Here is a 25031-nt window from a genome sequence, read left to right on the forward strand (position 1 = left end):
GGGCAGGCTGTTCTAGTTTACTGAATGATGGGTGATGTTTCAGGCAAGGAGAGCCTGTATCTCAAGACAGAAGTCAGAGGGGGGGAGGGACTTGTGAATATTGTTAAAACAGGATTTTCTGGTTTTAGATGGATAAATGAAGGAAAAGAGCAAGAAAATTTTCTGTCCTTCTATAAAGTACTGCCAATCTCCAGGTTAAACTCCAAGAAAGATGTCATCAGATAAGGCCAAATGCTAATTATGTAGTAATTATGCTTTAGTTACTTATTTATTTCTACTTTTAGTAAAAAAAAAATATAAATACCCTTGGCAGTTTCATGTTGCACATGTAATGAAATCGCATTCTGTAGCAAGAGCAAATGGTGAACAGGCAAGACGTTGCTGTTAGTTTTTTCAGGGCTTTGACAATGAAATGACTCTGCAGAGAGACATTTACAAGGAAACACATGTCTAACTTCACAATTAGCCTGTCTTGAATTGTATCTAAACTAGCGCAGAAATTGGTAAGTTTCCAACTGGTTACGGAAGGAGGAAAGTGTTGCATACAAACAGAATACCAGCCATTTACTCAGGCTAGATTCAGTAGTAACTATAGCTTGAAATTGTAACTTCAATATCACATAAAGTATTGTTTAACTCTGACCACAACAGGGTGATGCAGTGAGTTATAACTGTCACCTTATTAAGGGAAGAAGTTCTCATGGCTTTGAAAATGATTGATTGAGTTCCACATTAGTAAAATGTTTTATTTTGTAGTAGACCTTTCACTTTAATCACTCTTTTTGAAGGTGACTTGAAGGTTATGCTTATCAGTGAATGTAGTGTAAAAACTTTAAAAAAATGTATAACGTTTATTTTTCCTTGTCTCATATTGTTGAAGAACACCACACTAACATTTTTCATAGAAAGAAATGTAAGGCTCTGCATTTTTTTATCCTAATGATGCTATGGCTATGGAATTTTCTGAAAGTATTATTAAGAGAGAAAATAAGCATTAGGACTTATCTGAATTTACAACACTGTTGAGTTTGACTATGAGTTTGACTATGATACTTTCGTAATTTAAATATATAAGTTATAAGTCAGATATATGATTTGGATGTAAATTTAAATTTACACATTTTTAATAACATTATCCCTCTATTGTTGTACCATAAGTTACAGTGTGTTTTGAATCACTTTATAGGGAAATACAGAGCATACTATGTGTTCCTTCAGTAGATAAAATGCAGACTTTAACTTTGTAGTTAAGAGACAGCTAATGTGAGGTCTCTGCCAATGATAATGGGAAAATATCCTTTGCATAAGAGGTGTATTCATATTTATCTTTTTCCTACAGGGCTTATTGGGTCAAAAAATAAGGTTAGAAAAATAAGGAGTTGTTCATTTTTTTCCTTCTTCCCGTATTTCCTTACATTTAAAAGAATAGTTTTTGATACATAAAAATGTAAGGAGAATGGGAACCGGGCAGCAAACAAGATGCTCTGGATGGAAGACATCGCTGTGAAATCGGTAGGTTCATTCTATCTAAGATTAGGTGATCTGTACTTTCTCCCAACCTACTGTGGTGTCTTTAACCTGATCCTTTTCCCTGGGATCTGATGCTATAACTCATAATGGGCAATTATTTATAAACTGTCCTTTGCTAATTAAAGGTTGTTAATATAAGAAGCTAGGAACTTTGTCCCCTGGAGTGGGAACATAAAGAAAATGAAAAGTATAATACTTATTTCTACTTGATCCTCAGGATGTCAAACTTTAAAAGCAGTTTGATTTTTGGTCTTTTTGCTTTCGGTTGAAAGCAAAATAAACGTATCCTCAGAGGAGAAAGGCTGTTTCTTGTCAGGAAAACCAGGATGTACATGTTCCCATTGTTTTTAAATTAAGCCAAGTCCATCTGAACCACACTGTCCTTTTTCTAACATTAAATACTGAAATGGTGTCTGTTTCTTTTACCAAAATTTTTATTCATTGGTTATTATCTTATACATTTCTGTCAGTGACCGTTTTTTTAAAAAGTTAACTGAGGTATTAAAAAAAATGAAAAAACATTTCATATCTTTACATTGTTCCAAATATAAGCTTAATTAGTTTTGAAATTCTATACCTGGAATTTTCATGTTGTAAGGGGAAAGATTTAGCTTTTGGCTTTAACATAGCTTGCTGATTTTTTTTTGCTGTGTAATGCCTTCACGCCACCACCTGCAATCAGTTCTGTGAAAGCCAGAGGAGGAATGGACTTAGAATTAAAAAAAAAAGAAATTTTAAGATAGCCTTTCTAAAAGTGATTCTAAATATAAACTCAGTAGATGCATAATAAAATAATAGTGCTGTATTAATTTTCAGCATGGTTTTAATTAGACATGTTGGCTTTACCTGTAAAGGGACAGATCTTGATCATAAGCACTTGAAGTTTTAAAACCCTGCATTGCACATAACTTTGCACCAGTACAGCCATGTAATATTTATAGCGTATTTTATCCCAAGCTTACCAAGGCCAGACTTAGCAAGAGACATAATTATTTTATTAGAAACTCTTTATTAAAATTAGCTTTGTAAAACTAGAGCAGATCAATGATCTATTATCTTTGGACCAAATTTCTAAAGAAAGCTCAACCCAGGGACATAAAACAAAGTCAGAAAGAAGCCCCACCTAATAATTAAGTCTCATTGTACCAGGACTGGGTTTTTCATAATCTTGGTGATTCTGAAAAGCACAGTTCTTTCAGAATCCTCTGAAAATGGGCTCACTGTCAGAGCTACCTCTTTTTTTCTTAGATTACCAAGATCATCAGATATTTTAGATATTGTTACTTTTTTGTTGTTAAAACTAACATATACTTATTGTGGAAATTTACAAAATACAGAGAAACAATAAGCATTTTCTTCTAGCGTTTTCTCTGTAATTTAAATATAGATGGATCTTTATATAATTCCCTACTCTGCTTTGTAAAATAAATATATCTGAGTATGCAACTTGCTATCTTAGAAGAAGGAACGCGGTCCTGTATGCCATGAAACCTGCGTTCTAGCCAAGTGTTTAACTCTTGTTTTCATCTTTAAGAAAAGATTTTTTTAGGGTACTTTAGATCAAGAATGGTAAAATAATAAAAACGATAATATAATAACAATGATACTGGATCAGAAAAACCTAATTGGGTCTGAGTATTAATTTGTCTGTCTTTCTTTTTGTCTGTGCCCCTCTGGCTCCTTGTTTTAATAAGAGTGTCATTGTGAAGTTGAAGGCAGTGATGTGACAGTCAGAAGTGGTGACCTGTAAGCTGGCCTTGTCAGGCCTGAATACTGTATTCCTTTACACTTAATGGTACCCTGAATCCCAAAGCCATCATCATCATCACAAACGTCAGGTTTTATATGTGAATAACACTTTTACATTACAGAAGCAAAACAAAAAGAAAACTGTTACCTCATCTGGCCTGAGCACTGGGAGTAGACAGGGTAGAGTGCAAATTATTATTCCTGTATTATAGTTGATGAAATTGATTGAGGGAGTTTTCCAAGGTCACCCATCCGGTAAGTGGTGGAGCCAGGACTGGAACTCATATCTTCTGACCACTAGTGCTAATATTAAAAAAAAAAAAAATTCCTGTAGTAGAGCATCAAAGCTAACCTCAAACAGTGTGGAAAAAACAAATAAAAGTAGGCAGATGTTAGTAATCTTAATAACAATAACTGGTATTTATTAAGTGCTTACTAGGTGCTAAGCACTATGCCAAGACTTGATTGGATTATATTATTTAACCAACACGACCACTCTTTAAGGTGACACTATTATCACCCCCATTTTGTAGAAAAAGCAAATGAGCGTGCAGGCACTCAGAGGCTAAATACTGCACACTGCTGCGAAATGGTGGAGTCAAATCTAGGAATCTCAGGCTCTGAAGGGTGGATGCCCCTCACCATGGTGAAAAACTGCCTTGCAGGCCATACATCCATCTTAAGAATTTCATTTAAAAGCTAATTGTTTAACTGTTAGGTCATGTTAAGAAAAATCCAGGACGTACACTATACATTCTTTTGCTATCTTTTTTCTATTTATATAAAAAGAAAACTTTTAAATATTTTCTCACGTGAATATTATTTCTTGGTTTGTGACTTTATTAAAGGTATTAAAAAATGAAAACTTTGAATTACTTGTCTTCGTTATTTTTTTAATCCCAAAATAATTTTCTATGTAATCTGAAGGACCACTAATTCATTCATTTTAGTCCTTGATCTGTGGATAATTTCCCTAAACATTTACCTATTATTTTATCCGGTATCTATTATTCATGTTTACATGCGCTTTCATTTAGTTGTTAGGAGATTTTAATTTGCACTATACATTAATTTATCATCACATTATTCATTGACTAATATATCTATAAATTTATGTATGTTTAAATTCAAAAGAAAATCTTTTAATCATTATACTCATATATTCACAATTTTTCGTATATGTCAAACTTTTTAAACTAAATCTACTTTGAGAGATACAATAATAAACAATGAATGTTGGCAGAAGACAAGCTTGGCCCGCAGTCTTTATTAGGGAAGGTTTACAATGGGAAGGCTGGCAAGGAAGCCATCTTTTAAATCTATTAAAACAGTAAAAACACAGCCATGAATAATTTTAAGTGAACCTCTTGATCATCTATTTTATATACTAGAATCAAGGTTATGTGACTATATGTATATAGGTTACCTGGACACAAGTCAGCCTTAATCCGTTTTTTTTTGTTTGTTTGTTATTTATGGTTCAAAATACTCTGACTTGCCCTTATTTTCATTTATATATGAGTAAATCCACTTTGGCTTTTGCTTTCTCAGACAAGGTCAAGGAAGAGAATCGTTTCTCATTTTTCCTGAACAAAAGTTGACCTTGAAAAGAAACAGCACATATCCTGTATTAGTCATGATAACAATCGGCGTCTGGATTTGGATTACATAAAATTATTAGGAACTGAATGCCTAATGATGAAAACCCTTCTTTAGCTGCTGTGACTCATTTAATACCATTTGGTATGTTTTCTCCTGCCTCCTGTTAGCTTACGGGGTCCTTTTCTTCTGTCACACTCAATATACTTTGGAAGTTTGACGCTTCCTTGGAAACTCGTAAGAGTGACACTCGTGTGCCTTCTTGAATAAAGGGCATGTTCATGTCATGATCAAGCCATTGGGTGTTTGTCGAAGATACCACATCACATGGATGAGAGCCTCTGCTTTGGGATTCCCAGTCTCGTTCGCATTTGCATAACCTGGTCCTAGGAAACCTTCACTTTTCCAAATGCTTTTCATTTTTTCTGAGTAAAAAAGTCTTCCTCTCAGTCCCTGATACTCTAATCAGGGTGGTCTAATTAGACTGTGATCTAATCAGAGTGCTACAGTGTTTCTAGTCAAATTTAAATAACATCTCAATACCCTGACTAGACTTAAAATTCTCAGTGGCAGATACCAAGTCTTTCACACATTTGTGTGTCCTACCATATTTTATGGGATAATGAGTGCCCAATCCACATTTTGTTGTGTGAATGAGTAAATGAAGTTTTACTTTTTCCCCTAAAACCTTTTTCCCAGTATCAGGCGCTGTGCTGGCCACTGGGGAATTACGTGAAAGACAGAATCCTAGCTTGGGTGAACACATTCTAATGGTGGATTCAGGCAAATAAAGACAGTTACCATGGCAGGACTCTGAGGCCACTATCTCTGCCTATGCTAGAGATAAACACAGCATGTCATGGGAACATGGAAGATGAGCAACTAAACCAGCTGGTGAGAAGGGCAGAAGAGCCCCAGGGAGAAGAGCCTCAGGGAGAATTTTCTGGAGGAGAAGACACCTGAGGTGACTTTTGAGGTATAAGGAGTTGTCTAGGTGAAAGAAGTGGGGAGAAGCAGTCAAAGTATTGAGGTGAGGGCAGGGCAAACACAGCGTGCTCAAAGAACTGCAAGTGACTATTAATATAATAAAGTGGGGGGTGGAAGTCATATAGCCTCTGCTGGAAAGGCGAGTATGTAACCCAGGATAGGGAGATGGGTCATGTGGCACAGGCTGGAGAAAGGGTGACATACAGTTTAGGGGGGAGAGAGGGAGCTGTGTAACTGAGGATAGAAAGCGGGCATAGAGCCAAGGCTGACGACACAGGGGACATGTGGCCCAGGCTGGAGGTGGAAGAAGAGGAGAGACCTTGGAAGGCTTGCTATGTCATGACAGGACCTTTGCATTTATCTTGTAGCTGATTACAGGCAGTGAAATATTTAAGAAAAATTTTAGGAAAACCACATTGGCAAAAGGGAGTAGAGGGGCCGGCTGAGTGGCGCGTTGGTTAAGAACTGGCTTGGGACACCAGAGGGCCCCGGTTCNGGTTCAGATCCCACATATGAGGGCCAGTGACACTGCCCTCCACAGCTAAGATGCTGAACAACAGCTCGACCTGGAGCTGGGCTGCCGTGAGTCACTGGCGATGGCGTAGGCTGGGGGGGGTGGGAAGGGAGTAGAATAGTTTGGAGGGTAAAAGGGACTGGAAGCAGGGAAGTCAGTTTGGAGGCTGTTGCGATAATCCAGATGAGATTGGAGGAAAGCATAAATTAAAATGGATGGGTAAGGAGAGGGAGGGACTGCAATAGACAGGACAGGGTTTGGAGGAAGAGGTGCGTGGTGATGTGAGCCACTATATCTTTTTTTTTTATGGCTGCTGTAACAAATTGCCATAAACTTGGTAGCTGAAAAGAACAAACATTTATTATCTTACAGGGCTGGAAGCCAAAAGTCTAAAGTCAGTCTCATTGGACAAAAATCATGGTGTTGGCAGGGCTGCGTTCCTTCTGGAGACTCTAGGAGACAACCTATTTCCTGGCCTTTTCCAGCTTTTAGAGGCTGTCTGAATTCCTGGGCTCCTGGCTCTTTCATTATTTTCAAAGCCAACAATGTCACATCTCTCCTCTCTGACCTCCGCTCCATCTCACATTTCCTTCTCACACTCTGACTCCCCTGACAGTGTCTTATAAGACCCTTGTGACTGCATTGCCCCCTCCCCCAAAGTGATCCAGGATAATCTCCCCATTCTAGGATCTGTTTCAGTCTGCAAGGGCTGCCATAATGGAAACCACAGACTGGGTGGCTTAAACAACAAAAATTTATTTTCTCACAGTTCTGGAGGCTGGAAGTCTGGGATCAAAGTGTTTACAGGTTTGATTTCTTTTGAGGCCTCTCTCCTTAGCTTGTAGATGACCACCTTCTTCCATGTCTTCTCGTGGGCTTCTCTATGTGTGTGCCCACGTCTGGCATCTGGTCTCTCTCTTCAGCGTCTTATTCTCTTCTTGTAAGGACACCAGTCAGATTGGATTAGGGTCCACCCTAAGTTAATTTAACTTACTTATCAATTTAAAAGCCCCATCTCCACATACAGTCATATTCTGAGGTGCCGGAGATAAGGGGACTTCAATTTTGGGTGGACTCAAATGAGTCCATAACACAATCCTTAAGTTAATCACATCTGCAGGTGAGGGGGAACAGGTGGTGGACATATTTGGTGAAGGGTCATTAATCAGTCTGCCACATCCCCCCACAATATAAAGTGTGGGAGGAAAACCAAGTTGAAGGGCTAGGGGAGGTTGGACCACACTGTACATGCTGAATCTGGGGTGTCAGTGAGGCAATCAAATGAAGAATTTTCAAGGTAGTTGAATTTCCTTGTAAGGAAGGCACTCTCCACTCAATAGGACAAACCACCCACCCAAGTCCCATTTTCTTCATGTGTACAAGAAGCAGTAATAATGGTCCCTACTTTATAACATGGTTTTGAGAATTAAATGACAGTGTAGTAAACTGCTCAGTGACTTTGACAGTGCTCAATAAATGATAGTTCTTGCTACTATTATTATGACTGAGGCAGCGTAGATAGCCTAGGTTATTGACTCCCCGCTCCAGCATACGAAACAAGGCCCCTCCCTTCAAGAAAATGAAATCCTAGTTAAGACCTTCTCAGGGCAACTCGGTCTCTGAGTTTGCCCTCACTTTCTCCTCAAGTGTGTACTTTCGCTTTAATAAACTCTGTGCTTTCCTACATTTGTCTCACTGTTGAATTTTCTTGCACAAAGACGAGAACCTGGTTTGGGCATGGGCTGAGTCTGCTTTGAGACATCCCTCAGAGCTTCTGGCGTCGGGATGATTAACTCATCTCACCTCCACAGTGCTTGGCACAGTGCTGGGTATGAGTAGGTGCTCCTCATGTACCAGGAAAGATTGAAGTAATATCATCACTCTTTCACAGAGTTTTACTACTTGTCTCAGAGACAAGAATTTGCCCTGGGTAGTAAAAAAGAACTAAGATGATTATAAACCTAGTCAATCAGGGTGTTGTTGGGTGCTTGATTTCAGACAAGAAGTTCACTGTCAAGATAACAGAAGAATTTATTTTCCCAAATGACCGAGAGTATGAATGTATTTAACAGGACACTCCCTCCCTCCCCCCATCAAATTTTCTTGCACGCAAGACACAACAGAAAGAGAAAGTTGCCTGGTTGGGGTAACACATGAAACGGATTATACAGGGCAGGTTACTTCCATTTTTTAAATTTTTATTTCCATTCCTTCTCTTGTTACCAGTTTTAGGAGATAATGAACAGAATATGTACCTTCGTGAATGTTCATTCAGCCTTGGATACAGATCAAATCTTTGATCTCAGGGCCCCTGATAATGTACCTGGCAAAGCACAAAGCAGAAGCTCCATTGACTTAGATACAGGAGAGGAAGCCTCTTCATGGCATGACGTAGAATAGACTGGGACTTACCTACAAACCCGGGGAGTCTGGATCCCCAAGTTCAAGTCCTACTGCGTGAATTTAGACAGAGCCAGCAGTTCCTTCCATTCATCAGTTTCTTCATTTGTAATATAATGGGGATAATGTTAGTACCCTCTCATAGAGTTGTCTCAGAACAATGCTCAATAAATGGTAGCTACTTTAGATGAACTCTTTCCTCATATTTAGGCTTTAACAACTTAGCAAGTGTTTATTGAGCTCCTGCTGTATGCTGGGCACATTTCCATAAACATCTTACTTAATATTCACATCGGCCAAGTGAGATGATATCATACTTCTCTTTTATTAAAACAGGAGAACGAAATACAGAGAACTGAAATACGTGACTGAGGTTCTTCAGGTGGTGAAAAGGACTCCATCTCAAGTCTAGTGCTCTTTTCACCACAATACAGGAATTGGATATAATCAATGGATTTTTTAAATAGCCCTAAGTCCTAATTTCCTTGCTAATGTAACACTTGGATTCTTATCTATTTTCAGTGTTTGGGTTTACTCCTTTCAGGTCTTTTATTTATAGGCAGATCCTTTCAATAGGTGAGAATCAGAGAAAACTTATAAATACATTTGAGCAAAAATAATGTAGGGCTAAAAACAGTTATTTATCACGGCATGCTTCATATTAAAATATCTGACAGACAGCTTATTATTTTCTTGGCAAACTGCTAAGGCTCCAGAAAAGAATTAGAAAGTCCTCTTTCTCAATGTCATTTGTCTCAAATATTAGTTGTCAGAACACTCAGAAACCTCCTGTGCTTGCCAGAGCTTTTCTTTTCTTTTCTTTCTTTTTAATTTTTATAATCAGAAAAAAAAATACTGTAATGTGCAAGTCTGAATGCAAATTACTGCCTATTTAATTACATTATGGGTGTAAATTATACACAATGCCAAATATTTCTGCCCTGAATTCCAGAACTCTGTGTTGCAATTACGTCTCCCGGTGCGCCTTAAAGTTTCACGGTAGCGACAAATGTATAATAGCAATAATTATGAAAGTCACTTGCAATGTGCATCTTAATTTAAAATCTAGTTTCATGATTCTATATTTGACATGTAATATGCAACCCTGTCAAACTTTCATCCACACCTAAATCTAAGCGGTTCTTCTGTTCACAACCTCAGGAATAAGAAGTGACAAAGTTGTCACGTGCAAAGACTAAGTAAGGCCCTGGGATTCAGTGACAGGATAGCATTGACAGGCCGGGTGACCTTGAATGTTCCTTGGCTTCAGTTTGCTCATCTGTCAATAATTAAAAGAGGCTACTTTTTCCAAGAATACACTAGATCTTGTGTAAGTTAGGTGAACAGTCTAAGCTGATGTACTAAGAGACCTAATGTGAGAGTGACTAAAAGAAGGGGAAGATCATTATTCCTCTATTCTATACCGATCCTGGAGGGTACGTTGCCTGCTCTGCTTCACATAGTCATTTTGAGAGTTCTAGGTTCCTTGTAACTTGTTTCTTTGCTGCTTGCAAAGGCAGTGTCCTCATCTGCATGGTCAGAGTTGGGGTCAGGAAAATCCATGCTCTAACTCACAGGGAAAGGAAAAGTGACTGGCTGTTTTCAAACCCAGGCCTGGAAGAGAGACACACTTCTGCTTATATGCTAGTGGCAGGAACAAAGTCACACAGGGCAAGTAGCTTCCAGGGTTTCTGGCAAGTGCAGCCTCTGGCTAGGCAACCACAGGCCCAGTTACAACTCTATTAGAAGAATGAGAGGATAGATTTTGGTGGATAAATAACAGTCTGCCTTACAGATATGACTGTGAATGTGCTCCTAAGGTGAAAGTAAACTAGTGTTATTTGAACTTCTTCCTTGAGCAAGTTCTGTACACACCTGGTATTATTATCTCAATAGACCTAAAAGGCAGATAGCATTATCCCACATAAGAAAATAGAGCTTCAACGATGTTTTGACATTTAGCCAAGCTCAAGGGATTCATAATGGCAGAGCTGGAATTGGAAACACCGATCTGATGCCAAAGCAAGATGTTCTCCACCACACCAGGGTTCCCAAAGTGAGATCTTAATGAATCGGGTGGGCCGAGGACACTATGCTTAGAATTCTCATATGCTGGCATTTCATTCTTCCTGAGTGCTTCATCCGTGACTCAGCTCCTATCCAAACTCTGTCCACTGGACCACAGCTCAATTTCTACCTCATCGTTAAGAATTTGCTTCCTCCTCTCTCCTCTTTTATAAGTCCTTCCAGCATGACAGTTGGTGCCACAGGATTTAGTGATTATCTTGGCTCCTATTGTTTTATATCCCACATGTGAACAAACCTAGTTCCTGCAGTGGAACTTCTGGCTCATTAAAAGAAAAGATCTCTCCTTAATTCTGCTTTGTCCTCCACAGTCCCTCCCTCACCCTTGCCTGTGCATAGAACAATAGCAAGTAACAGTAAGTGCTTCTAAATAGGCACACTGAAGTAAACAACATCGTAGAGAATGTCAAGAGTTGTGATTTCACAGGCTCGGAAAACACAGGATTTTGACCCTTGTCTTTTCTTTGCCTTTTGATTGGCAACTTGGTCAGATGTGTTTACATTTAAGATTTCGGCTTCTTAATCCTTTGATTATCCACTTGGGAACCTCTTCCTAAAGCCAACAGTATAGGTCAAGCAAAGTCAAAACCAAATTGGCAAGAACCAGGAATTGGGGCCATTTCAGGTGTCTGGTTTGCACTGAAGATAGCTGGCAGCAACAGGACTTCTGGCTTTGCTCCATAGTTCCGCTTATCTCCCATATTTATGAAGATGGTATACAGCCACACCACCTTTATGAAGTGAACTGGGAAACAAGGAGGGGGATGCTTATGCATTTCAGCATTTTATATACATAATCAATGGCCAATTCATGTTTGGTGATCAGGTGGGTCAACTGGAAAGAGAGGGGAGAAAAAAATGAGATTTGATTTTTTCCATTGATTTCTTCTAATCAATACATAGAAAACAGTTGATTTTGACCTTTTAGATCCCAAAGGAAAATCCTTGCCTTGAGGTGCTCTATATACCACATGCTGGGTACCACAGGCATCATCAATTTCATCGATTGCCCCTTTGATTTTTGCTTCTGCTGAGTTTCCATTAAAGTCATGCATTGTATCTGCTTTAAACAGATTTGCACAGAAGGGGAGAAAAGCCCTTTGGTGACTCTTGATGATGCTTGCTGGGGGTGGAACAAAGCAGGAACCTCTGTTTTCAGAGGAGGTCTAAGAGGGGAGGTCTTCCAAAGTAACTTTTTTTTTTTTTCAAGGAACCTGCTCCATTTCTGGGTGGCAAGGACAATTGTGGTGGGTCCTAATATGCATTGCCTTTGAAATCAAAGTGTAGCCCTCGGTATCTTGGCTTGGATTCCTTCTTGGCTTCTAACTCAGTTATTTTTTTTTTAATGTGTGTGGGTTCTTGTTAGATAGGTAGTAAAAATAGCAACAGTGTCACATGTCATTCTTCTAAATTAAACATTTATATCATATTTTATATTTCCAAAGTGATTTGGAAGCACTCAGATTCATTGTTAGCGACAATGCTTTTGTGAGCCATGCTTGTGGAAGTATTTAACTCTATCTTGGGAGAGTGAGGCAGGGACTGATGAAAGAGGATTTTAAAGTGTTAGTGGCAGGGGTGGGAATCCATTCTTGGGCCCTGCCTTTTGTTAGTCCCTGATTTGGAGAGTTTGATGTCCTTGATGGAACAAAATGGTAAAGACTGAACTCGAAAGGTTCTTTGATCGGTTAATTGAATCTGGGCACAGCTGCACCAAAATGGTCTCAGGTAAACGGAAATTAGCTTGCTCTAAAAAACCTGAACAAGAGGAGAGTCCACACTGGAGCAAAAATGAAGTCTTTTCTTAAGACTGTGAATAAAAGGCTACTAAAAATGCAGGAGTATCTCTTGGGCTCATGCTAAATACCTCATTTAAAAATTGCAACGCAGAAAAGCCACGCCCAGAAATACTGATATCTTTCTCTTTGGAATCTAAAGAAAGGTCCAGAAACACTCTGAGTTATTTTTTATTTATTCCGTTCTTTCCACCCAGTTTATAATAACAATCCTCTTATAAGAGCATTATGTCCTTTAGTGTACTGTGCCTCCTCTGGTTCCACTTTTGATCATTGTTCACCATATTCTGCGATAACTTGTTGTTCTCACAATTAAAAACATTCTCACTTCTTCCAGTGCCCCAGACTCTTTCTTTGCCTGGTACTGATGAGGTTGCAAAGATTAAAGAAAACATATTTCCTTAATTCATGGTTATTGATAGTTTGAGCCCCACCATTGCTCAAATCATTTCTTAAATAATTCTTTTTTTATCAATTTCATCTTTATAAACTGCCTCACAAAGATATGTTCGTTCATTCGTTTGTTCATTCATTCATTCATTCATTCAACTAGTCAGTTATTATTCATTCGGGGATTAAAAGGTTGGGGCAGGAGCTGTGAATTTTTCCCATAGGCCTCAGGGCATAGAGCTAGAAATGTGTCCAGCATAGAGCTAAATATTGTCAGACAGGTTTCTGATGATAAATGAAGGCTTGCCTCAGAATGTAAAAGTGACTAAGTGTAGAGCACTTCTGCAGTTTAAAGCAACTGATATGCCAGAAACTGTTTTTTCCTGGAAAATCAGAAACAAATAATGCCAGGCCTGCATTGTGGAGAAAGCGCAGTGGAGATGGACATTGGAATAATGGCGGAAAGAGTACTCTATAGCTGGCAGCAATCATATAGGAAGGTCGATTATAGTATGTACATTATGTACATTAGCTTTGATCCTCCAAATGACACTATAAAGTCAGCATTGTTCCCATTTTATAGATTAGAAAACTGAGGTTCCAAGAAGTACATCATGACTAGTAAACCAAAGAGCTGTAATTGGAGCACGTGTTCTTTTCAGAACACACTGTTCACGCTGTTTCCTCAGCTCACTCCATTCTAAGAATTAGTATGACAGAAATACAACTGAGGTGGTTTTATCCTGGCACATTCCTATATGGCTGGAGCCTCAGCCCCCTTCCCTTCTAAGTCCTTCTATCTGGATCAAATGACATCATCAAATGTGGGTGTGTGTGTGTGATTGTGGAAGGGTGGATGTGGGGGTGGGCTGGGAAGAAGTGTGTGGGAATTTTACTTGGTTTATGAACTGCCACCTTCACTGGCTCATTTTTCAGAGAACGACCTTTCCTCTTTTGATTGGTTAATTTTCCCGTTTCACTTCTATCGTCTCTCTGCGGAGGTAGGTGGGTAAAAACACCCTATGCCTGCCAGGGTAAGCAGCTCAAGTGTGATTTGGTCACAAACCCACGTTGCTTTGTATCCTCAGTTTTGTTCTGACAATCTGGTGGTGACAGTCTTCTATCTGTTACTTCTCTTATTCTAGAATTATGCCATTAGCCTAAACGTCACCAGGCTGGGAGGTCATCTGAGAATTCCCAAAGCATGATGAGCCTGACAATCGTTTGATTTGATGAATGCTGAGTACTACAAGACTTGTGCACCCCAACTTTTCCTTTTCTAGGTGATCCTTTTCTAGGGGCGAGGGAGGTGAGGAGGAGAATGAGTGAACCAAAGTAGGAAAAAATATATTTACACCTCGATATTTATACCTGGGTTTATAGAGGACACAGCTTAGCTTACATTCTGGGACCTCCTTTTGTTAGTTTAAAACCTACTGTTATTGGCTTAAGACTGTGAGTTAAAGTCATTAAATTGTAAAGGAGTTTTTACATTTTTATAGATACATAAAAATACTTAATCTTGACCTTCAACCACTTAAGACTCCTCTAGGATGCTTGGCTGGCCAGCAACACTCAAATATCTGGAACCAAATACCCTTTATTTGTTAATGTCACTATTGTTTCCACAATCACAGTGTCATATTTGATGTTCCACTTCCTATTTTTCCTAATACTAAGTCTGTCGTCTAGTCCTGTCTTAATACAAACAAAATTTCTTCTTGGACCTGACTAAAGGCGTATCTGTCAGTTAATAAAAACTCCCTCAGCATCGGGGCAGAGGTGGGACCAACACACTGTGTATAAGACAGTCCACCCCATAGCACCTATGGCCACAAGGACAGAGTGACATGCCACGTTCTAGACTCCTCATGCAAAAGAGAGCCTGAGTAATTGACTTTTTGACATTCCTTTACATTTGCTCAGCTTGTTGTTTATTGGAAAAAAAACCCCCAAAACCCAAATTCTTCTTAGTGTTAGTATGGCTTCTTCCATTTATGTCATTAAAAGTTTATTTTTAGTTCTCAATTACAGTTGATATACAATATTATATTAGTTTCAAGTATAGAGCATAGTGGTTAGACATTTATATAACTTATGAAATTATCACCCCAGTAAGTCTAGTAACCCATCTGACACCATACACAGTTATTACAATATTATTGCCAGTTATAAAAATAGTCACAGGAATGTAAAGTACAGCACTTATGTCTTTGATCTTCACAGAACGCTAGCTGCTAAATGTAAAACTGTTGAACAAAAAGAAAGTTGTGGATAACTTTATGTTGCCTATTTTCAAAATCATAGGTTCTTGGCTCTAGAAAAAAAACATACAGTCAAGGTCATCTGATCTGAGTTGATACATGAGAAAATGGAAAAGTTAAATGGCTTGCTGAAGGTCACTTGTCTAGCAAACAGTTGATTTAATTCCAGAGATGAGGCTTTGTTTATTTCACACACCACTTCTGTCTGTCTTCTAAGTAGCAGTATGGGGAGCACACAGTGTGACCAAAGAGTGTCTGCACACAGTGGGGTAAAAGATACAAAGAAGACACTAAGTGTATGGAATTATACTCGTCTACTATTCATTTATGGCACATGTAAGTACAGCCTCCAATATTCAGTTTGCTCATTTGGAAAAAAAAGGGGAGGAGTAAGGCTTTCTCAGTTTTCTTTTAGCTCTAAATACCAGGTACACAGTAACCCCTCCAACCATCAAATTTTTATCGGATCAGCTCCACGCCAGGCACTATGGTAAGAGCTGGAGACTCAAACTTGAGTAAAATTGAGTCTCAGCCCTGGGGAGTTCAAAGCCCACACTCTCCTGAGTCAGACTCATTAAGGAAAGACCAATCTGAATTTGTCCAGAGCCTGATTTATTGAATAGAAAACTGAGAGCTGGAAGAGGTCTTCATACATACTATTTAGACTGACCCTGTAAATTCAGAAGTAAGGAAATGGGGCATAGCAAAGCTCTGACTTTCCAAAAGTCACTTTGCCTCTTAGTATATGAGCCCAAACTTAATCCAGATCTCCTGAGTCCCAGCCACTATGCTTCCACTGCACTCTGCTTACCTTAAACTTGCTGAGAAAATGGCTAAAGAATTGTTCTCAGACACTGAGAATCACAAGGGAAACTTGAAAATATACTTATGCCTGGGCCCTGTAGGCGAGTTGGATGTGGGCACAGCTACAGTTTTTATTTTATTTAAAAAATTCTAATGTGCAGCCTATATGAAGAACGATTACACTAGGAGCTGTAGAGGATACAAGGATGAATAAGACATCTCTTGACTTCTAGTGGCTCCATTCTAATTGGAGGAGGAAGATGCCCTTGACAAATACTGTGCCTACACATGGATCCAAATAAAACATGCTTAATGTGCAATAGGACCACTTGCATTTTAATCTTGCCAATTTATTCAGTAGACTTGAAAATTTTCATTTTATTGCTGATTGTTTCTTGAAATTGAGTTGATTCTTATTTATATGCCTATTATGTCTCAATTTTAATAGTGGACTCTCAATTAGCTTTCAAAGATAGTTTATTCTGTTTTCCAAATGGATTTACTTTCTTCAGTTTATTTATAAAATTGAAAATTTGGATGGCTCTGGTTGAATATATTTTCCCAATTGAACAAGCAATGAAGCAAGCAAACAAAACCCAGTATGTCTAAACTACGAGGAGACCAAACCCTAAACACAATTGATAATAAGCACCTGTCAATCTTACCTGCTTGTCCCACCCCAACATCGATCACTCTTTAACTATTCATTAGTTCTTTCTTCCTTACAGATAGAACATGAGTTGGGGTTTTAGGGGTTGAGATGAGGGTTACTTACTCCATTGTAGGACTATGTCAAACGTGTAAGAACTGACCTCCTCAAGACCATCATTAGCAACTTCACTCATTCCATTCACACTAACCTTTTTCTTTACCTCCCATATTTCAGACTTTAACCTGCTGCCTTCTGTCTTTTCATTACACTATGGGGTGGACATAATTTTTGTGACCTGCCACTAAGGAAAGTTAGGAGTTAGAAATAACCTGCATGACATATGTAAGCATTTGCAGTGCTCGTTTCATTAATTCCTAGGTTAATTGCACGTCTTAAATGAAATGCCTTAAAATGAAATCTAGTTGATTTGTTTAAGTCAAAGCCAGCCTATGGGCTCAGTGGTAAGTCTGTGCTTTTCAGAGTTCCTTAAGTTGGCAATTCTGCATGTGGTTTGCTGTCCCCAAAAGGTGTGGTTTGTGACATTAAGAGCAGATACTTACTCAGAAACAGCTCTCTGACTGGCTCGTCGGTGATGTCTGAAATTGTACCAGAAAATATTCTTTGAGTCTTTAAAAGCCTGCTATTAGAATAAAGAACTTCAGTTAGCTTTAGCACCTTATTAATAGGAAATATTATTAAAGGAAGATAAAGAAAGTTTGTGATGATGCAAAATAACGGAATGAAATGGTGGTGAGAGGAATTCTGTTTTCTTAGTGATAGTGACTGCTGTAACAGAGTTGTGAATACATTGGCTGGGTAAGAAAGAGATTAGAGAAGACTTTGGGAGCCTGGCAATAGGCTTGGAGCACTTTAAAATAGAAATATTTTGACAGGTGCCATGACAAGTATTGAGCCAATTTCAGGATTAAACTAATTTTAAAAATTACTTTAATATTATTTAAAAATATTTATCTGGTCATTCCCCATAAAAGTCCTTTCCAATTGCTTTATCATTTCCAATTTACAAATAATTGTTATCTCATTCATTTGGTCCTTTTGCCATCTCTGTGATGTAAGTATTCCTGTTTTGTAGATAAGGATACTGAGCCTCTGAGACCTTAAGTGACCTATCAAGTGATAAATCTAGGACCACTCTCTCCTAAACTGGGGCCAGTGCTTTTCTCACTGGTCTGCACTCTGGGCCACTTCAGGTGTAGTAATTTAGACACTAATCTCTTTGTACTCCACATTAGTTTGGAAGGTACCATGGACAGGGGCTACGTTGACTCTTATGTGTGGTTTCTTCAAGTGTCCACAGCAGCAGTTCTCAGTCTTGGCTACCATGAGATCTCTGAGGCCTAGGCCTCATTCTGAGAGATTCTGATTTAATTTGTCTGAAACTTGACCTGGGCATCAAAATAATTTTAGAAAATCTCCCTCGGTGATTTTGGTGTGCATCCAAAGTATAGAACCACTGGTCCATAGTAATAGCTCTCAGCTTGCCAGGGATGGGGTAGGGCGTGTGCTAGGCACGTGTTTGTGTGTGTGTGTGTGTGTGTGTGTGTGTACTCATGCCTAGCTGAATCACCTGCAGAACTTTTAAACACTCTAAACAAGCCTCACTTCCCTGTGTGTATCAGAGAGATTTTCTTTGTTAGGATGTGGTGGAGGGCCGGGGAGGGGGGCAAGTGGGGGATAGAGATTTGTGTTCAAAAACATTTCTAGATGGTTTTGTTAAATGTGTTTCTTCTGTGTTATATAAATAACCTCTCAGGTTATAGGAACATGATGTGCCTTTGATGGCTAGCCAATAAGCTGACTGACTTTGTTCACATGGCCCCACCGCTCAAAGCAGGTGGGGGTGTCCAACATAAAGGCTGAGGAAATGAGGCTGCAGAGTGGACAGCTGCCCTTTGTCAGGGGCAGCAGGGGCAGTACAGTGAATCCTGTGGGAAGGCTCGGCTTCAGGGACAAACCTTCAGGAACTAAGGAGGTTATTGTTCCTGTCAAGTCATTCTGGTACCAGAGCCTTTCGGGAAGATTGTCTGGGTCAACCAGACAGTCTTGATTACACAGTAATATTTATTACATGTCCAGTATGTGCCAGGCACCTGGCTAGACACTGAAGATGAAAGGGTGAGCAAAACAGATGAATGTTATTCCAGAAAGCTCGAGTGTCTGATAGTGAGAATGCTGCAAATGGCACTTGAGTGCTTGCAGATGGTTCACGGAGCACCTCAGCGGCTAGCTAATGCCTAGCTAAGAACACGTTTCTGTGGCTAGCTGCGTCAATTTGCTTTAGCTCAGCTCCAAGGAGATGAAGACTTAAACATGCAGAGAGTTCCCTCTACTGGGTAGATGCCATTATTGCATACCAAGAGCCTGGGGCAGACTTCCCAGGTGGAAAGGGAGAGGAGCATTCAACATTGTTCTCTTAACATGTAGTGCAGCCAGCACGTACTTGGTGCTAAATGAACGCTCTGTTAGAAATTCATGGACAAATGTGTTTGCTGCAGCATTTTCAGAATTTATTTAGACATGAAAATGACAAACATGTTCAAACACAGGGGAACAGGTAAGTAAATAATGTTACCTCCATGCTATAGCCAATTACATAGTCAAAAAAAATATATGCTTTCAAGAATTTTCAAATTCACCGTGAAATATTTATCATATTATGGCAAATTTGAGAAAGGAAGCTGTTTAAAATTTAATTTAATCGGTGCAAAATAGGTACAGAAAAGGGTTTTGGAAGGAAATACTGAAATGGTAACAGAAGATACGTAATTTCCTGTAGGTCTAATTTTTTTTCTCTATGATGAGAATATATTACTTCCACAGTCAGAAAAATAGCTAACTAAATTCTGTGGTATAATCATTCCATTTTGATTTTTTTCAAGGCCTTTAGACTTCCCCATTGTATATAGAATGAAGGATATATTGCTTTGTTTGGCAAATTCTTCTTCAGTCTCCGCTTTTTCCACGCCCCACATCCCAGTCACATTAAGTGTCTGAATATAACTTGTCTTTAAAATATTTTTAAAATAAGAAACACATACGCAATTGTAGAAAATTTGAAAAAACTCTATAAAGCATAGGCAACAAAAGTGATTGTTAGATGCCAGTCTCAATAATTGTTAATTTCTTTCCTACTTATATATATGAATATTAATTTGTTTATTTATAGTCATGCATATTTTTTATACAACATAATTGGCCACATAAAGTAAATACCATTCTGAACATTTATTTTTTCGCTCAACAAGCATGATTTCTGATGGCATTAAAATTTGTCGAAAATTTTTTTTTGCTGATATTGAATTATTATACTCTTTCCTTAACAATCTCATTGGCTCCTTTGAATTTAAGTATTTATCTGTAGCCAAGATGTCTCTTCTTTGCTTAATACCTCATTGTCAAGTATCAATTTGACATCTGTACTCACTGGTATTCCACATGCAACATGCCCCAAACTGGATCTAAATGCTTCTCCTTTGTTCTTCTTAGTGTAGTAAGTTGAATACCTTCATTGACAAAGTTTCTCCTGATAAACTTGGAAGTTATACTTGACAGTTTTACTTCCTATAGTAGGTTGCATCATATCCCCCAAAGGAGATGTTCAAGCCTTAACCTCGGCTACTGGTGACTGTGACCTTGTTTGCTGATGTAACCAGGTTAAAATATGGTCATAATGGATTAAGGTGGCCCTAAATCCAATCACTGGTGAATTTTATAAGGAAAAAGAGAGGGACACAGAGACATAGAGGAGGCACCTAGGGAAGAAGCCCATGTGAGGATGGAGACAGAGAATGGAGTGTGCATCATCTACAGACCAAGGCACGCCAAGGATTGCTGGAGCCATCAGCCGCGAAGGAGAGGAAAGATCATTTCCTAGAATCTGTAGAGGGAGCGTAGCCTTACTGACATCTTGATCTTGCGCTTTTAGCCTCCAGAACTGTGAAATAATACACTTCTGCTGCTTTAAGCCACCAGGTTCGTGGTGATTTGTTACGACAGTCCAAGGAAACGAAAATGCTTCCCTTCCTTCATGGGACCAAATAAAGTTCGTTTATTTTTATTTATTTATTTTATTTTTTTATTATTATTTTTTTTAATTTTTTTTTTTTTAGCTGAGCCATCCTGCTACCTATTGGTAGCTTAGCGGCTGCTCAGCTCGGGCTGGCATCGAACCGCTGTTGTTCAGAGCTCAAACTCTTGAGCGAGCTCTTAACCAACTGAGCCACTCGGCCGGCCTTAAAGTTCGTTTAGACTGCGCCACTTCCACACATCTCCCCGTCCAAACCCCCGTCTCGTGGGTCTCTTTTATACCACTCAATAACCTCTTAATGACCCTTGGCTTTTGTTCCATACTTACAACAGCCCCAGCGAGCTTTGAACCATATACACAGTAACAATGTCTTTTCGGCACCAGGAGTTTTCAATGGCTTCCAATGTCAGCTGGGAGGTTAACAAGAATCCCCTAAGGCTTCAAATGATCCTCCCTCTGCTTTCTCCCCGGTCGGTCGCACTGAGCACCATTCTCCTCCCGGCTTGCTCATTATGTCAGCTACGTGGACCTTCTTTCAGTTCTTGAAATGCCTCAATCCCCTGCCCTCCTGGGGCCTTTGCACATGCTGTTCCATTTCTCATACCTTTCCTAGTTAATGCCTAATTCCGGCTCACCCTTCAATTCTTGGAGAGGCCTCTCTGGCCCCCTCATATCAATCATACCCCTGTTAATAGTCCCTCACGGCATTCAATACTTGTCCTCCATAGTTTTAACTCAGTATGCATTATGCCTTTATTTTTGTGACAATTGGTTTATTGTTCATCTCCCCCACTGCCTTAGTGTTCTTGCTGTTTATTTCAACTGCACATTTCACAGCACAGTTCCTGACAGAGAGCAGATGCTTTATAATTAAATACTGAATGAAGTATGTTCCCTCCCTCTGTCTGTACCTCGTTTTTTTTTTTTTTTTAGCTGAGCCTGCCACCTGTTGGCAGCTCAGCAGCAGCTCAGCTCAGGCCGGGAATTGAACCGGCGACCATGTTGCTCAGAGCTCGCACTCTTTTTGTTTTAATTATTATTAGTTTCAGGTGTACAAAACAATGCACTAGTTATGCTTTTCACCCCTCACAAAGTGACAACCCCCCTCCCCCAATCCACCGTGCCCCCACCCCCGATATCATACATATCTCTTACAATTCCATTGACTCCACTCCCCGCATTGTGCTCCACATTCTGTGACTATATATATAAAATTATAGTTGACATATAATCTTATTCAACGGCAGCTTCAGATGTACAGCGCAGTGGTCAGGCCTCTACACCATCCATGAAGTGGTCTCCCTAACAAGACATGAGTCTACCTGGCCCCCTAAAAAATATTTACATTATTGATTATATTCCCCAAACTGTCTTTCCTATCCCTGTGGCAATATTGAAATTATCAATTTGTGTTGTCTCGTCCCTTCCCCTTCTCCCTCATCCCCACCCCCATCATCTAGCAATCATCAGTTTTCAGAGCTCGCACTCTAGAGCGAGCTCTTAACCAACTGAGCCACTCAGCCTTGTCTGTGTCTCAAGTTTACTGATAGGGCTCATTAACAGACAATGCTTAAACTCACCTGCAGGTCTCAAGGAACAGAAGGACACCTGTGCTTGGATGAACTTGATTGTGAGCAAAAGGTCAAGTATGACCCCTCAGAGGAGGTCAGTGACTTAGAGTGAGGGTTTGGAAACGTTGTACTTGGGTTTGAATCCCAGCTCTGCCATTCATAAGTGCATGGCCACGGGCAAATTATACCCCTCACCAGTACACTGGGAGTAAAAGCGCCTCTCTTCAAGAGTTGTAAGGAGTAAATGAGGGAACAAGTGCTTAATAGAATGTGCTTTTATCCTCTTCATCTTTGTCACCAATACCTTCATGAACAGGACGGTGCTTTCATGTCTGCAAGTTTTGGAAGGTCCCGGAGAATCCCTTGTAATGGGTATGGGTGGGCTGTGCCAGCCTGGACTGCTTCTGATTATGTCTCACCTTTGGACACAGTACGTTGTCCCATCCACCTGTCCCATGCTGACCGTCTCTGTAGCCGAGGTTTTCCCCACTCTTCTGGCCTCAGCTGCCAGTCTCACCCTGACAGCTTTCATGCTACAGCCCAGACCCAGCATGTGTCATGCGTTAGCCCACACATCTGAGAGCAGAAACCTTAGGGAGAAACTGGTGACAGGATAAAAGTGGGCTTCCAGGAAGAGGTGGAGAGTGTAGGATGGGGGTGGCGCCCAGACAAAAAGGAATTAAATCCAGCATTTGACTTTACAAAAATTTCCTGCAGACGGAGGAGCCATTCAAAGAAAGGTTCCCAGAATGACACCTGGGCTAATTGCCTGGAGAAATAAACTGCAGGCAATGAATAAAAGCCAGCTCCCAGGCAGGCGGGGAGTCTGCGTATCACATCCTTCCTTTTCACATTTCATCTTTGTATTTAAAGCTCTCATTCCAAAGACCCATAAAACAGCAGTCCCCACCAGTAATGATTTCCTGCAGGTCCCCTGGAAAGCATTAGAACAATGTTTCCCTTTAATAGGCTATTCGGGGAAGGCGAGATCAATAATTTCTAGGCAGGCATTTTGCAGATGTGAATTTATATTGTCCAAATACTCCTGGTTACTACCCCATCTCCTTTTTAAAAATGGTCACATGGTAATGTCGCATTTTGGAAAGGCAGATCGTGGCATGCCCTTCTCAATGTGCATGCAATGAAAGAAAGAAATGCTCACGGTAATAGATATTTTGCAAAGGCTTTTGATGTGGTGTCGGTTGCATCTAGCTGCCTTTGGCTAGTACAAGTAAATTTGATCATGTGATTTACAAATGGAGTAGCTAATAGAATTATTATTATTTTTTTAAGACCATGACAAATTAAACCAGTACCTAACATGGGTAGCTCTAGATCTAATGGAGGTTTGACTAATGGGTCTGCAACATAGATACACTATATTTCAAGGCTCTGGGGATTGAGCTATAATAAGAAGACAGGTTTTCTAAGAACGCTGCTCTTCCATCAAGTTGTGATTTGCTTTGAATCGTTAAATTCATTAGTAGCCAGCCATTGCTCCACAACCTGCAGACATGGGTTCCTCTTTTCTCCATCTTTGAACGTATTACTCTAATGATGCGCCATCTGCTCTTTCTCCTGAGACACTGACTGAACTTCAGAGAATGCAAATTAGAGATGAATGTAAAGCAAAGATGCCTCTCGTTTTTTAACACCCATCTCCCCCATTTGCATTTCCCCCTTAATCCTGACCATACTGTGCATCATTAGCCTTCTTTCCCCTCGGCTGGGAGGAGATGTTGTATGTTAATGAGGGAAAATGTTTTCTGTAGGCTGAGGAATGGGCTTTCCATTGAAGCCACTGGGGAAAGTACAAAGAGCATTTGCACTGGGAGTGAAGGGGTCTGACATTTCGTCTTTACTTTGTTACTCTCGGTGGGTAACACTGGACAAATCACTGATCCAACACAAGCCTCTTGTACTTGTTATCTACGGCTGCGTGACAAATTGTCACAAACTTAGTGGTTTAAAGCACAAACGTTCATTATCTCACATAATTTTTGAGGGTCAGGAATCTAGAAGCAGCTTTGCTGGCGGGTCTCGGCTCAGGGTCTCTAACTGCCTTTCCCACCAGCCTGCTGACAATTCACATCACTAACCACTATTTTTAATGAAGACAGTAAAGGCCGCTGGAAAGTGAAAACACCTTTGGAAGAGGTATTTAGAAAAGGAAGAGATACCACAGTCTGCTATTATTAGTGACTTGCAATCCCTTCCAGACCAGCTTAACATGACTTGACTTCACGTATATGGCAAACGGCTTGGTAAAAGGGGAAGTGCTGGAATTTAGAGTAACACGGCCTGGTTTGAAAAGTCTGACTCCTCTACTTACCTTGAGAGCTCGACCAAGTTCCCTAAATCTCCGAGCCTCAGTTCCTTACCCATTAAAAGGGAGAAATGCCATTTACCTCACAGGGTTGTGAGAATGAAATGAGATCATTCTTGTCAAGTCCATGGTGTTCTATCTTCTCTAGTAGATGCTTGGTCCCTGTCAGCCTTCTTCTCTCCCTCCCTTGGAAACAGAGTCTGGAGGAAATATACTGATAATTGGGAAATCAAAGAAGTATGGTAGCAACTGAGATGCTGTCAATGATGGTACTAATTGCATGATTTTGTTTATTCCTCACATATCAGAGTGGGGA

This window comes from Hipposideros armiger, unplaced genomic scaffold (genome assembly GCF_001890085.2).
Source record: "Hipposideros armiger isolate ML-2016 unplaced genomic scaffold, ASM189008v1 scaffold_301, whole genome shotgun sequence".
Classification (NCBI taxonomy): domain Eukaryota; kingdom Metazoa; phylum Chordata; class Mammalia; order Chiroptera; family Hipposideridae; genus Hipposideros; species Hipposideros armiger.